The sequence below is a fragment of the Mustela lutreola genome, chromosome 5 (genome assembly GCF_030435805.1).
Source record: "Mustela lutreola isolate mMusLut2 chromosome 5, mMusLut2.pri, whole genome shotgun sequence".
NCBI lineage: Eukaryota > Metazoa > Chordata > Mammalia > Carnivora > Mustelidae > Mustela > Mustela lutreola.
In genome coordinates, this window is record NC_081294.1 from 113,814,647 (window position 1) to 113,831,283 (window position 16,637).

A 16,637-nucleotide genomic window follows, 5' to 3' on the forward strand; every position below is an offset into this window, starting at 1 on the left:
TAAGCATATGTCAAGTAACACAAAAGCCAAATGAAAGAACTCTCAATGGCCAAACTGGAAAAATGTGAGCAACTAAAAACAAATACATAAATAATAAGTAGGAGGAAAAAACTAAGCCTCTTGTGCAAAGTTCCAGTAATTTCTACAGATGCTGATCCTTTAAGGAGGTGGAGCTCGGCACCCCAAATTTTAAGTGTGGGCTAGGTATAGTGACTTCCTTACCAAGAGTTGAGTATGGAAAGAGGGAAAAAGAGTAACTTTGACAAATACCCCCTTAGCCAGATGATCAAGGGCAGCATCAACAGGGATGAGTTATATTGATATAGCCGTACCTAACCTTGATAGGATAGGATGAGAATGACACTTCACTTCGATGGTCTTCTTCCCCAAAACCCATAATCCCAGTCTAACCATGAGAAAAATAACAAATTCCAACTGACAGACATTCTACAAAATGCCTGACCAGTATTCCATAAAATTGAAGATGTCACTGAATCCAAGGAAAGTTAAAAACCTGTCACAACCAACAAGAACCTAAGGAGATGTGGCAACTAAATGCAATGCATTATTCTGAAACAGAAAAAGGGCCTTAGACAAAAACTAACGAAATCTTTAAAAAAATTTTTTTAAGATTTTTATTTATTTATTAAAACATTTTTAAAGACTTTATTTATTTATTTGACAGAGAGAGGGAGAGCACAAGGAGGGGGAGCAAGAGAGGGAGAAGCAGGCTCCTGGCTGAGCAGGGAGCCCAATGTGGGGCTTAATTCCAGGACCCTGGGATCATGACCTGAGCCAAAGGCAGATGCTTAACTAACTGAGCCACCCAGGAGCGCCTGGACCTCATCAAAATTTAAAACTCTTGTGCTAAAAACAATCCCATCACAAAACTGAAAAGACAAGCCACTATACATATATATATATATATGTATACATATATATATATATATATATGTATACATATATATATATATATGTATTTTTTCATTCTTTAAAATTTTGGGGGGTAGTTTCTTCTAAGAGACCAAAATACTCCCAAAATTAAGTGGGTGACTCTGTTTTACTTAATTATTTGTTGAAGTAATCTCTATCCCTAACATGTGGCTCCAATTTGCAACCAGAAGATCAAGAGTTGCATGCTTTAATGACTGAGACAGCCAAGGGTCCCAGGAATTCTTAATAAAGTATGGACTTTGGTTAATAATGTGGTATCAATATATGTTTATAAAAAATAAAAAATTAAAAAAATAAATAATGTGGTATCAATATTTGTTCATTAATTATATGAACTTTTACCTCATGAAGGTAAAATGTCAGTAATTAAGAAAATTTGGTGTGGGGTATCTGGGGATTCTCTATTTCTATCTTTACAACTCTTTTTGTAAATACAAAACAGTTCCAAAATAAAAAGTTTATATATTTAATAAGAGCGTGGGTTCTGGAAGAAAAAAAATAAAAATAAAACAGCAATAATTAGATCTTCCTCAGATCTACTTTTACTAAATGTTTGGGGAGCCTGAGGAGTGAACGGTGCAGATAACTTCATATTGAATTTTCACATCCCACTCAGTCTTTCTGACTGGCCATCTTCTTTTTTCTCCCTTACTTTATTCTCTGCTGTCTCTCCATCCACAAATTCCTGTTCATTTTCAGGGCAAAGGCATTTAATTATACTGCTGTATCTTTGTTGCCTGCTAATCTCTGACCTCACAGTTTCATTTCCATCTTAAAAAGACACTACACTGGCCAAGGCAACTCTATTGCCTCACAGGCTTCTTTACCTTTTCCTAGCTGCCTACAAGGCCTACTCCAACCAATACACTATGTAAATGCACCCTTTCTTCTGATTACCTTCAACACATTTATACATTTATTTTATATTAATTATATTTCTGTGATGTCTTGAGATTATAGTCTACTTTTATTTCTTGGACAGCAATGCACTGAATCATTTGTCTTCTGTTTATTCATTTATAAAAATTTACTTCTAAGTACTGTATCTTTAATTTTGAAATCATTTTTCAATTAGACGATAACTAAAACTAAAACGAACATATTTCCATTTTATTTATTTCAAATAGGAAGCTCTGCCTTAGGAGGGGTTCTTCAATATATATGCTCTCAAGGGTCAGAAATTAGATCTCTTATTCCAGGTAAAAAGCCAGTTTCTTCATTAGTCCTCCTTTATTAGTCTTCATGGGATACAGCAACAAAAGGACTCAAATTTTCTTAAAGAATATACTCAAACTTGCTTAAATACAACATCTCTTTTTTATGTAACAGTCCAGGGCAGCTGCTCAGAATGGCAGGAATAGCTCTACTACATGCATTTATGCAGGGCCCTAGGCTACTTCCACCTTCTGGATCCACCTTCTGGATCCTCTATCCTCTAGTGCCTCCTCATCTGCATCCAGACGGCAAAAGAGAAAAGTGCCTGGTGAAGCATGAACCTGACCAGGGAGTGGTGGTATATATTTCTTCCATTCAAGTTCCATGTGCAAACCTGTCTGCATGATGCGACTAGAAATGTAGTCTTTCTTTTTTCCCAAGAGGAAAGAAGAATAGTAGACATCTAGCTGTCTCCTCTACACACAGGCAATACTCTCTTAAGCTTGGAGGCATTTATTCAGTAGAGACCAGAGCTGGATGGTTACGAGGTCCCCATAGTTGAGAATGTGATCAAAATCAACAGGGTTGTGGAGATCCTCTACTGATGAGTTCCAGTTAGACATTTCTCAGAAAGACTGGAAGACTTTGATACCACATTTGCCATGTCATTCATTATTAAAGAAAGGAAAGACTATCTTGGATTCATCAGTACAGCAATACCAAAGCTGATGAAGCAGTAATTGTTCCACTGACCTTATATAACTAGGTAGAAGTTCGGGACGCCTGGGTGGCTCAGTTGGTTAAGCAGCTGCCTTCGGCTCAGGTCATGATCCCAGCGTCCTGGGATCAAGTCCCATATCGGGCTCCTTGCTCCGCAGGGAGCCTGCTTCTCCGTCTGACTCTGCCTGCCACTCTGTCTGCCTGTGCTCGCTCTCGCTCGCGCTCTCTGACAAATAAATAAAAAATCTTTAAAAAAAAAAAAAAAAAGAAGTCATTCAACGGCATAGGTTTGCTTCTAGTCATATCTCTTCCACTGAGAGGAAAATAAATTACAGTTACATAAGGTACTCTGATAATTTCAGTGGGTGGCTCAACCCTACTTGGATTTTGAAGAGAAGAGGGGCACCTACAATATGTAAGCATATATTATATCATTTGGCCTTTTCTTTTCTTTTTTCTCCTAAAATCACTTTTGTAGGTTTCCAACATAGATTTTTGTTTGTGTGCTTTGTGAACAATATCCTTAACTTCTTTGTGGCAGCACCTTCCTAAAAATGCAACCTCATACACATATTTTAACAATTATGCTTCAAAGACAAAATACTTTTAGAATATTTTTCTCTTTTAAAGTCCCTTTTACAGCTAATTTATAAACCACCCCCAAAAATCAGTTATATTGGTTTATTTTTCAGACTTAATTTTTACTCAAAATGGTTAAGCTAGCTTGACCAGTCAGGTCTAATGTGATTTGAAATGATTCCTGGTTCTTTCAAAATATTAAACCCATGAATTGACACCTTTGAAGTTATATTTAAAGAACTTTGCCACAGGCTTTGAAATTTGAAAAACAGTTCCAAATATATTTCAAGTAGTTGCAAAGACTTTGGACTAAGTGTCTAACTTCTTAAGGAGAAAAGCTCTGAAAGGAAACATTCATTTAATGTTTAAGTTCTGGTAAACTTGATTTTAAAACAACAAAATGAACATTACTACTTTATAGGGAACTTAGATAAGGAAGTGAAGAGTCAACATATCTAGCATGAAAAGTAAAGCAGTTATACAGATGATTGCTTTATCTAATCACAGCTACTTTTGCTTATTTATTTTGTATTTTTCTTCAGAGTCATATATGCACAGTTTAAAATACAGATTTATTGGGCTTATTCTAGAGAAATGGCAGTCTCCTGTCTTTTCTCTCCCTGTTCTATTCCTCTTTCTCAGAAGTAATTACAACATTTTTGGCTGATCTTCTGGCTTTTACCTCCATCTCTCCAAATAGGCTGCCTCTTCTGTGCTCACAGTTTGGGGTATTGGCTATAGATCTCCTGCAACCGAAGGAGAAGATCTAACTTGCTTCCCTTCTCATTGCCCCTATAACACATGCAAAACCTTCCCATTCTTCATTCTTTATACTTCTACCTTAATTTTGTGCTGACATTATTATTACTGTGGAAACATTATTCATAGCTGTGCCACATAGTAAATCAGGATTCCTTTCCCTCTCCTGTACAACTTTTTTGAATTAATCACTTTGTGTTGTTCTCCTCGTTTTCTCTGACTTAACACTAATTCAAGCCCAAACTCTCTGTCAATTGTCTAAATTTCTCTCAAGTACATTAAGATGCTGGGAATATTCTATTCTATTCCCCATTCTCTATTTCATCTTCTAGAAGAAATCTTTCTTGAAGCCTTCTGACTTTTCCCATTATGGATGTGTTGCCTCCTCAAACCTGCATTCAGGTTGTTTGGCATCCTCCCCTACCATGATTTTGGGATTCTCTTTGCCTTATTCTGCTAAACTCTTCTGCAATCCCCTTCTTAATTTTCTCCCCTTTTTGACAGAGCAAATCCTCAGACATTCTTCTGAGAAAAGGTACATTGGAAATAACTGAGATCTTACATGTCTGAAAATATCTTTATTCTGTCCTGAACCTAAATGAATAGTTTTCTAAATATGGAATTAAAGTGTAGAAGTCATTCTGCTTCATAATCTTGAAGACAGTGCTCCATTGCCTTCCAGACTTAAGCAGTGCTATTTAGAAATTCAATGCCAACTTCCTCTCTGTTCCTTGGATTGTGACATGTCCCCTCTGGAAGCTTATCAGGTCTCTCTGTGGTCCACAGTTTTCTGACAGTCTGGTGTGGATCTATCTTCAATTTGCTAGCATTTACTGAGTTTTTTTCAATCCAGAAAATTACGTGTTTTAGGTCTGAATAATTGTCTTATATTGTATCTCTAGTGATTCCCTCCCCTCCTGTGGTAGGTAGAACTTTAATCTGGCCCCCATGATTCCCACTCCATAGTAAACGTGCCTTTATAACCCCTTGAGTATACACAGAGTTTTTAACTTACTTCTAACTGTCAGAATATGGCACAGGGGATGAAATTGCATGCCCCCTATGATTATACAATATTATATAGCAAAATGAAGGGATTTTGTATATGTAATGTAGTTTCCTAATCAGCTGATTTTAAGTCAATCAAAAGAGAGATTATCCTATGTGGACTTCACTTGGCAGGTGATCCTTTTAAAATGTCTACTTATTTTCCCTACTTTCAGTATCGTATGCTCACCTTGAATCCCCACGCAGCCAAGAATCTGTGTCTTATCTTCCCCAGGGACTAGATCTCCAGTCCTCTACCAGGATTGGGGGATTTGTTGTGGGAAGGAGGAGAGAGCAATGGTTGCTTGGATCCTGGGAGTTGGCGACATCATTGATGGATCCGAATGCTTTTTAGACTTTCAGCATATTCTCTTATTCTACCCACCTCCTTCAACCCCCATTTCCAGAGACATCTAGTGTCAATCTCTGCTGCAAAATTGAGTTAGTCTGGTGGCTCAGTCAGTTAAGCGTCTGCCTTCAGCTCAGGTCATGATCCTGGAGTCCCGGGATTGAGTCCTGCATGCATCGGGCTCCCTGCTCAGCGGGGAGCCTGCTTCTCCTTCTCCCACTGCAGGCCCCCCTGCTCTCACTTCACCCACTGTCAAATAAATAAATAAGTAATCTTTAAAAAAAAAAAAAAAAAAGATGAGTTAGCTGGCTTTCCTCTTTGGGAGCCAGCTTTGGGATCTGCATTCTCAGGTCCATTAAGTTCTCTTGACCACTCATTCACTTTCTTCCTAGACTCTGGGTTGTTTGCTTGGTTGCTTGTTTGTTCTTTGTTGTTGTTGTTCTGCTCATCTGTTCTCTCTGTCTTTGTTGATTTGTGCTTCCTAAATGTGTTTTTTACTTTCATTTCCAGGTCTTGGGAAGAAAGTAAGAGTTGATGTATATACTCAATTTGCCTTATTTACCTTTAAGTTTGTTTATGTTTTGTAGGAAAAACTTTATGGTTTTGTAGGGAGAAGTATTCCAGATAATTGCTCTTGGAAAAACAAACATAGCAAAGACCCACCTGCTTTGTATTTTCTGTGGTCTGTCTGAGAAAGTACATTCTTTTCCCTCCCAAAGCTTTGACTCAGGTCAGTAAATTGATTAAACAGTTTTAGAGAATGGTTCTTTCCTCTGGAGAGATAAAGAACATTTATTTGTCAATAAATATATGGACTCTGAAAAAAGTAAATGCCTTTTCATTGATAATTAATTTTTCATGCTCACATAAAACCAGCAACTTTCACTCACTGAGAGATTATTTTGGAATACTGCTGCTTGAAGCTGAGGTTTCTTTCTGTTAAGCACTGGCTTTATTCCATTGTTGACAGCCCAGTCCATCAAACCAGAAGAGCTTCTGACAAAGTGATGAAGAACCAGCATCGCCTCTGTCTTCTTTATTTTGTTTTTAGTACTTGTTCACATAGCAACTACCCAAAACAACATTTAAGCCAATTTGTATTTGTAAAAGAATATTCATAAGTTAAAGAACTATCTCCCTAAAAATGTGGTCATATGTATCTGGCAAGTTTAAGGTTGAGATCATCATCAAAAAGATGATCACATTTGGCATTTAAAAAGCTTTTGTCTCTAAGAGCATTTTAACATCTGTTGGATTCTCCCAACATTCCAAACCTCGGCAGAGATGGCCCTGCAATATTTGTCTTTAAGAATGCTTATGAAACTCACTTTCCTGAGTAAGGTGTCCCAACAGTGTACTCCAGGGATTTTTCTCGAAGACATTAATCTTCTATGTCTCTGAGGCATGTGACCTCCTTTCCTGTCCACCCTGTCCAAAACAGCCCCCTGTCTATAGTCCCTAGCCTATAATTCTCTCTTTCATTTCCTTTATAACACTGATCACATTCTGAAAGTATGCTACTTACAATCTGCTTGCCCTTAACTGTCTAAATGCCCCTACCAGGGGTAAAGTTGACCAGGACAGGGACCTTGTTTGTTTTGCTCTCTGCTGGACTCACGGCTCCACACAGGGGATTCTGTACTTAGTTCTTTGGTTCCAGCTTTCCTCCCAGCTGTTCACATCACTTATTCCTTCACACTCCTCCTGCCCCATTCAAATATAGCCTTCTCAGAGAGACCTCCCTGAACACTATATATAAAGTTGATCTCTCCTAATTACTGTCTATTTTCATTAGGGCCTTCAGTTGCAAGCCATCAAAGGTGACTTCAGTTGGTTAAGCAGAAAAGGAGTTTAATGAAAGGATATTTTGTGACTTACTGAATTGTTGAAAAGGCTGGAGAACTAGGCTTGAGTTAAGCTTCCAGACTAGCGTCCAAAATTGTGTTGCAGAACAGATTTGATAAAGGAATAACTCTAGCTGCTAAGGACAAGTTGGTTCTTTTATGCCATGCATTACCTTGTAGTCCCAGCTAATATTACAGGAGAGAGGGAGAGAAATAACCTGAATTATCCTTTTTTTTTTCCCCCCACATCACTAGCATCTGATTCAAATTCTGGCATAGGTGTATCTAACTAGAGGAATCCAAGTCAAATGCCTGTGCTCTAGCCCAGATGCGAAAGGGGACATTAAAAACTATAAACTATAGGAACACCCGGGCGGCTCAGTTGGTTAAGCATCTGCCTTCAGTTCAGGTCATGATCTTGAGATCTGGCGATAGAGGCCCGTATCAGGCTCCCTGCTCACCAGGGAATCTGCTTCTCCCCCCTGCCCATGCTCGCTCGCTCTCTTGCTCTCCCTCTCCCTCTCTCTTAAATAAATAAATACAAAATCTTTAACAAAACAAAACAAACTATATAGGTGGAGGCAATCTTTATCTAACACCATCTCAAACTATGGAGCATTCACAAACATTGAAAAGGTTTCAGATGTGTCCACCATAGTTTCCACCCAGCCTGCTTTGTCTGGCAGCAGAGGAAAAAGTTTTGGATGGCAAAACTCTATCAAAAACCCATAAGAGAACTGGCCCAGATTGATTTCTACACCTGTCCAGAGCATCAACTGTTTTTTTTTTTTTTTTTTTTGACCTGGAAGGCTGGGGCCCATATTCTTCACTTGTCCTAACCATCAGAGCCTGTATCACTGGCATTTAGATATAGATCATGGAAAAATCCTTACACATTTGGGACCTTGGAAACTGATGGGAATCCTGAGATGGGCAGTCATCCTTAGAAACAAATCTGAAGTGGGCCCAACTCAACCAAATCATGACTTTGTGACTGCTCAGAAAACTGAAATCTTGCACTTAGTATCCTCCTCAGTGAAACCATCTAGACATACCCACGTGTGTGCAAGCGTGTGCAGACAGACTGAGAGTCACACAATAATCAGGACATTTCTTCCCAGAAAGTCAATTTTACTTAACAGCAAGTCAATTCAGGCGCTGTTTTCTTATAAAACAAATACGGACCTGTTACGGAATAGTATATAAAAATTTCTTACATTCTCAAGGAAAGCAACCATAATATTTTATTTTTTTAAGATTTTATTTATTTGAGAGAGTGCAGAGTCACTGTGTGAGGATTCATCCTCACCATAAACAATAAAACTGAACTGTTATAATTAATATCTACCTAGAGCAAAGAATCAAGAAAAAGTAATTATTCATCTGAAGTAATTTATACCATGAATGGCTGGTAAGTTCCTTACGTTTTAAAAGTAGACGTAGTAGAAATAGAAGAGTTATCCAAATTAGTTGATACAGTAGGGTGGGTATTATGTCTGTTTTGTTCACTCTTGGGACTCTAACAAACAATGTCTGACAGGAAATGAGTACCAAATATTGGTTGACTGACAGAATATTTGGCGACGGCAGCTTTGAGTAAGGAAAATATCTTGGTGTCCATGTTTTTCTGCAACTTATTTTGACAGGCAGGGAAAGAAGACCAGTGATTTTGATTTGGTTTCTTTCTTCACCGCCTATAGCTAAAAATGTGCTTGCACCTCATCTCTATGTTTATATAATTACAAATACATAGTATGAATGTTTGTTTATAAGATTTAGGTTGGGGGCGCCTGGGTGGCTCAGTGGGTTAAAGCCTCTGCCTTCAGCTCAGGTCATGGTCTCAGGGTCCTGGGATCGAGCCCCATATGGGGCTCTCTGCTCAGCAGGGAGCCTGCTTCCTCCTCTCTCTCTCTGCCTGCCTCTCTGCCTACTTGTGATCTCTTTCCATCAAATGAATAAATAAAAAAATTAAAAAAAAAAAAGATTTAGGTTGGAGGTGGGTGTTTAACTTAAACTTTTTCTTCCTCCAAAAGATGTTTTAGAAATTTCATTCTAGAACTTTTGGGGATGTACCCTAAGAAAAGAATAAGCCCGTGAACAGGGAATTCCGATGCAATCCTCTATAGCACTTAGTACTGACGGAACTGAATTTGGGAGACAATGTATAAGATGCAGAGTCTGGAATAAAAGTCCAAGTTTCTAATTCAGACTCAGCCACATGTGTGACCTCATGCAAGTCAATTTAACTGCATACATGGGTTATTTTCTCTCAGTATTTCCATATCTTATCTGAAACCTGCTAACTTGTGAGGCTTAAAATCCTTAATTAAAGTTGCAAAGTAGTCCTCCTTGTCAGCAGGGTTTTGATCCAAGACCCCCAGCAGAGGCCTGAAACTGAGTAGTACTGACCCTTACATATACTGTTTCTTCCTAAACATACATACCTATGACAAAATTTAATTTATAAATTAGACACAGTAAGAGATTAACAGCAATAACTCATACTAAAATTGAATAATTCTAACAACATACTGTGATGTGAACATGGTCTCTTTCTTTCTCAAAATAACTTATTGTAATGTACTCACCCTTCTTCTTGTGATGATGCGAGATGATAAAACACCAAATGATGAGATGACGTGAGGTGAATGACGTAGGCATTGTGATCGCAGAGTCAGGCTATTATTGACTTTCTGCTGATTCATCAGATGGAGGATCACCTGCTTCCAGGCTACTTACAGTTCACCACAGGTAACTGAAACCACAGAAAGCCAAACTGCTGATAAGGGGAGACAACTTTACAAAACTGTTCCCAGAGAAACTAAAAGAGTCAACAATGACACCAATTAGACAGGTTATAAGGGTGTTACATTTCCAGAAGAAGATTTAAAATGCAATATATAAATGTCAGTTATGTAGCTGCAAAGAACAATACTAAAATTTAATCCTACTATGTTTTTAAGTGAGTTCATCCATGTAACTAGTAAAAGCTAAACACAGAATATAACATGGCCTCATGCTTAAGGGGAAATGCATAATCATGCCCACTGGGGAAGTGGAACAATGCAGGTGTAGCTCTCACAGGGACCCTGTTTACCAGGCTTTTCCTGTCCAGCTTCTCCTGCCTTTTGTCATCATCTTCTTCTGGGGGGACACTTTCACTGGCAAGGAGTACAAAAAGCCATTACAAAACGAAAGTGGTAAAGTGATGGAGTATTGACCCAGTGGGCAAGGAAATGAATTATATAACTATAGGACGGTATGTGGGAAAATATGTACAGACAGGAGATGAATAAAAAGAGGCACTGTGCATGTTATTAACTTGGACAGGAATAAAAGAAAAGGATCTTATCATCTCACTTTTTCTCTGCCTTATTTTTCCGGATAGCTTTGACAGCTCAGAATTCCTCAGTGACTTTCCCTTCTTCATTTTACATCTTTTGGTTCATCTTTCTTCCCTTCCTTTCACAGTTTTCAAGCCCCGATCTCAAACTCAAATAAATAAATAAATAAACAAGGAAGAAAGAAAGAACAAGAAAAAGGAAGAACCCCGGGCCTGGGGCTTGCACATAATGCTGCTTCACTCGGGAGAGTCTCCGTTTCCCTGGACTGTTTTCCATCCGTAAAGTGGTCATAATAATACTTGTCCCAGCCGTGAGGCAGGAATGTGTGACTACGGTGTGGGGAGGACAGGAGCAGAAATTAACCTCTCAGGCATCATCGTCACTATTTCTCCTCTCAGATCTCTCCTTATTCGGGAGAAGCCTTGGGGGCTGGGCACTTGTGAGGGCCACGCCTTTTCCATTCCCACAGCCACAACTCTTGACTTACCTAGCCCAAACATGTGGGGTTTTGTTATGTTTTGTTTTGTGTTGTGTTGCCAATGCTGGGATCCCATTTCATTCTATCTGCTTCTCCCATATTTTTAGTTGACATAAATGAACATCTCATCAATATCTATAATCCATTTATCTATGATGTTGAAGACATAAAATCCTAATCCTATGTGTGAGATTAAAAGGCCAATCCTAACTCTTCCTTGAATAGGAAATATGACATTTCTTTTAAATCCTATTAATCATATTTATCAATAAGAAAGCTAACTTTTAATATTCTTTTATATTCACCATGTTAACAATTTCTTTCTTTCTTTCTTTCTTTTTTTTTTTTTGTTCTCTCTGACCTCTTTTGAAACTGCCCTTTATAAACTCCCCATAGTGTTCCAAAAAATAAAGCAAGTAGGACAAATACCAAAACTCCTAAGCATTTCTGCAGGAAACACATTTTCTTGACACTGTCCACACCAACTGAATACCATGAAGCCATGTTTCCTCTCATCTCTACACCCTGAAGAAAAAAATACAAAGTTCCATTCCCACATTACTTCAAGAATTTAAATTTTCCTGTGGGATATGGAACTCTTGTAACACCTCCAGCAAGGCAGTCCATTCTTTTCCTTGTTTAAATCTTTACAATTATTGTTCTCAAGAAAGCAAATTAAACAAAACAAATGGTGACATTGGACTGGAGTTCTCTAATGCAAAATTATGGATCTCGGAGGGTCTTTTAAAAATGTACCTTACCTAGTTGCTATTTATTATCAAACATACCTAAATGTTTGTAATGTGTGAATATTTTAAAGCAAACCTATCAGGGTGTCTGAGTACAGAGTTAAGTCAATAGTTTGCAAACATCTCGTTGTTTCTTTACACGCATTTAGCTACTGATACATCTTTTGCAGTGAATGAGGCAGACCTGCACACATACAATAAAAGAAAGCAAAAATTACCAGGTTTGGGCTTCTCTTCACAGCCAGAAAGATTCTGTTGAGTCTGCCAGCAGGAGATCTTGCGTATTAATACTCTACCTGGAAGAGCTGACATGTTGAAAATGAGATTAACACCTTCCTGTTTTACATTAACTAAGGCTAAAGTGTCATTTGCCTTATCAGGAGAAAAAATTCAATACTGAAATGATAGGGTTGCCAGCAAGGTATGGTTTTAAGCAAATGTTAAAATATTAAGTAGGATTTTTTTTGTTGTGGTGGTGGTGAGTCTTTGAAGATAAATACCTTGTGCAAATAAAAGCCAAAATAATCAGGAGGACTCGAAGACTACATACAAACACATGAAGCACAGCAACTCCTTTTCCGGCCAATCCTAATTGACATTTGGCTCCTAGTAAACAACTTGTCAGAGCACTTAAAAAAATAATAAATAAATGAATGCACCATGTCAAAGAGTTCTGATGCCTTAGTATTTGTTGCCAATTCCAAACCAGCCTAGAAACAGAAGAGCTAATATAAATGATTTATTTGTTCAGATACAAGATAGCACTTTTTAATTCCCTCACTTCACAATCCATCTAGTTATGTATTTACTAAAGATGAGCATTTAGATGAAAAAGTATTAAAAATTCTAATGTAGGGAAGTCTCGAAATCATTGTCAGCTACAGGGGTAGGACGAGCGGGCCGGGAGTGGCTTCATGTTGCTCTCCTCCAAGAGGACCCCCCAACAGGAACTGGTGGGCTTTTCTCAGGCTGGTGAGGCCAGGCGGTCATCCACACTTTGTCCTCAGGTGACAGCCCCCTTCTGCAACGTGAGGCCCACTTCTAGGCGCGGCAGGGAGTCCAGAAAGGAGGACGTAAGTTCTTTGTCCCCCAGGCCTCATCGTCTCCTTGTACAGACACATCAGCCACAGCCGGAGTACTATTTGGACTCCAATCAGAGCAGAGGCAGAAACACCTGAAACGGGAGCACTGAGGGAGGGAGAATTCTCCAGGGAGGATCTGGGATGCTTTCCCAGAGAGACGGTGTGAGCTGGATCCTGCAGGATGAATAGGATTTTAACAGGTAGGGAAGGGAAAACGGTGGTGAGGGTTTTCTAGGTAGAATGGCCCGATTCATTATATTTTGACACCATGATCACAGAGAGCATTATGGTTAAACAGACACCTAAAATACATCAACGGAAAATATGTTATTACAGAAAATGCTGTCAGCAATCTACTTAAAAAAAAAAACAAAACTATCTATACATGTGTACTGAATCTACAAATGGTAAGAAAAAAGGAAAAAATGAGACTTTATTCTCCTTGCTCGATGTCTACTATTCAAACCTTAAGAATAAAACATACCAGTAGCTATTGTTTCTATTCATTTCAGAGCTTCTACTTGCTGATATCTTATGGGGTCTCCAGGAGGTGGGGGAGATGAAAACTCCTGAGATTTTCAGGAATGCCAACAATGTGAAGTTGGAATCCCACTCTAACTACTTTCATTCATTGTTCCAAAGGTGACACTGGTCCTTGTGTTCAAAGGGAGCTGGAGGAGGACAAGCAGTTTTAAGGTAGCACAAAGAAAGGCAACTTAATGCTTCCTTAAGGAGAAGCTGCGGAGGGCTGTGCTGGTGGGGACAAAGATAATACAAAAACAGCAATAAGAGAAAAAAGCACGGGTGGGGTGGAGGGGGGAAGGAGTTCTGCTGACTTGGGATGAGGTAGGAGGAAGAGGTGGAAGTCACCTGCACAGGTGTTTGAAGAAGATTTGGGAGTGATGCAAACCTAAGGACAACAGAAGCAGTGAGGCGGGATGCAGAGAGACATCCAGGGAGCTCCCAGGAATAATGGAGAGCACACGTTGCATCATCAGGATCACTGAGACCCGAATCCTCTGGGGAAGTCATGTCTTTTTTGTACTGAATGTTTTGAAGCAGAGCTTGGGGGTGGAGTGAAAGAGGAGGGGAAAATCACTGGGAAAAATTAAGCAGTCTGAAAGGAGTCTAAGATTATGAAGATAAATGTTTACCTCTCTGCTGCATTGTATCTCTTGAAATGAAACTGGTTTTGAATAGTGCTGCATCCGTACTGGAAGAATGTGGGCATTGTGAACAAATTGACTGTCTCAGATGATTTGACACATTTTGATTTCTGCTTAGGAAAATATCTGTTAATCCTATTAGAAAGAGAAGGAGAGGGTCCTGAGTAGGAATGGAAGAGATCAAATCACTTACCATCTTGCTCACACTCTCCCACTGCCAAGGTCTTAAAGTCAGCATTTCCCCAAGACCTGGCGCCTCATCCCTGCCCCGCTTGGCCCCGCATGGAAACCTCTTCACTACCTGCCCCCACCGCCCCCCCCCCCATCCTTGCCATGGCCCTGGTTAAAATCAAGACCAGACTGGATGGCTGCCTTGTCGCTGGCAAACCAAAGCAGAAAAGACCTGGCGTTATACTTTCTTTTCATGTATTGTCTTTCTTGTCCTCCATCCTCCCTTGTATTTTCCTTTTCTTTTGTCTCCTTCCTTCCCTCCCTCCCTCCCGTTCTTCTTTATATGGTTTGCTGTTTCCTAATACCCAACTCTAGACCATTCTTTGTGTTTGGCAAAGGAAGCAGTTTTATTGTTGGGTAACTCCAGGGGGGATATGGTGTCTATGATGTTGTCTGAGCCAAACCTCCCCCGGGAAGGTTAACTACCTCTCGCTTACTCTCCGAGGGGGAAGGATCACCACCACAGGCTCGAGCCCCAGCCACCCTCTCTTGCCAGAAAGTGGAGCTGTTCCTGCCTGGGAGTACCTCTGCTTCCCACACGGGTGTATCTTCAGTGTTGTAGTGAGACTTACTGGGACCAGTTATCGGGACTCTGAATTGATAAGAGTACAAAGGACAAATCTGGAAACAGAAGACATTTTCCCCCCAACTACTTCCCGAAAAAGGTTCTGCTGGGAGCAACACCCAAGTCTGATCAAAGGATCTGTTCCTCTGTCTCAAGAGCCAACGCTGGAGCCCAGCATGCAGCTAAAAATATGCACTCACAGTCCTAGAAAATTGTATTCATTAGACTCTACCTACAGGTCCTCACCCAGAATCTGCTCTATGCCAAAGCAGCGTGCGGCTGTTAATCCTCCTTTATAGATTAGGCAGTAAAATAAAGAGGGTGGGGCTGAAATGCAGGGGAAGTCTGCACACGTGTTTGGAAAGGAAGAAAAGGAAAAGCACAGGGATTTCTTGTTCTCTCCTTCCTGTTCCGAGTTGCCAGGGTTGTCCAGACACCACGGAGAGATGCAGGGCTTTTTCACATTTACAGTATTTTCACTGCCACAGGGTTAGTGCTTGCTGCACGTAAAATGGGGAGTTAGAGACAGAGCAGATAAATGCTTTTCAAACAGTAGCACATTATTCTTTCTGGATCCCTCCTCCCCTCTTCTTGATATGTTAGAGAGGAAAGAATGAGAATCGGAGCTGACATTACAGAGCACTTACGATGTGCCAAGCACTGTGGCAAGTGTGTTGTATACGGGATCTCCCCTTTCCTTCTTCTAAGATAACGTGGGAGGTAGACACTTCTCTCACCACCACTTTGCAGGGGAGGACATTAAGATTGCCGAAGGGTGAACGAACTTGAGCAAGTAAGTGGCAGAGCTGGGATTTGAACCCGAAGCTTCCAGAAGTCTTGCTCTTGACATCGGCGCCATAATGCCATCTCTGAACAGTTCCTGTAAAAATGTGTTTCACAGCTTTCATTTAGGATCTTGGTGACCGCGCCTTAGTAACAATTATGTTATTATGTTCCTTTTCGGGATTTTCTGCCATCAAATGGCAGGGTTCCTTGAAGGCAAGGACAGTGTCTCCCTCACCTCTGCCCCTCTGTGACCCTTAAAACCAAGTATCTTACACAGAAGAGGAGCTAAAGAACTATTTGTTGAAATGAGCTTTAGATTACCCCTGTATCTAAATAAAGCCCATCTAAACAAGTCCATTTCCCAAAACACTGGGGTTTTCCTCTTCTTTGTAGCCATCCTCTTCTTGTTTTGTTTTCAAAAGGTTGATTTTGAACTGGAGGGACATTGCAGTTGTCTTGTCACTTAGAGTGATTTGAAAGTGAGAGTCTGTGTAGTGCTTTAGCCTGCCCTCAGCAATCAGGCCTCACACTCACAAGGCTCTGATTGTAGGAGTTGCCTTATTTGCATTGATGAGGATGAGCCAGCTGCTAGAGCATACAGAACTGCACCTGACACAATCACCGAGTTCAGGATTAGCGCGGGGAATCAGGAATCCACTGCGCTGCATGGCAATCTCAGCCCTACATTAGAGTCACTCATGCAAAATGACCCAAATTTGCAATGAGCACAATTAGCAATCCAAAGATGCATGTTAATTTGGGGGCCGATATTTTCCTACATGTCCCTAAATTAAAAATAATAAATATACTCTTTCCTAGGGCGTGGAAA

General features: G+C 39.9%; 1 long non-coding RNA gene across 1 annotated transcript in view; it reads right to left on the reverse strand.

Moving 5' to 3' along the window:
• Positions 1-14,220: 14,220 nt before the first annotated feature.
• The window catches only part of LOC131831407 (uncharacterized), a 32,313-nt gene continuing 29,896 nt past the window's right edge, over positions 14,221-16,637 (reverse strand). Inside the window, exons 2-3 of the long non-coding RNA XR_009353638.1 lie at positions 15,670-15,902; positions 14,221-14,361 (exon numbers count right to left, since the gene is read on the reverse strand). This is a non-coding gene — a long non-coding RNA (uncharacterized LOC131831407). The remainder of the gene's footprint in view (positions 14,362-15,669; positions 15,903-16,637) is intronic.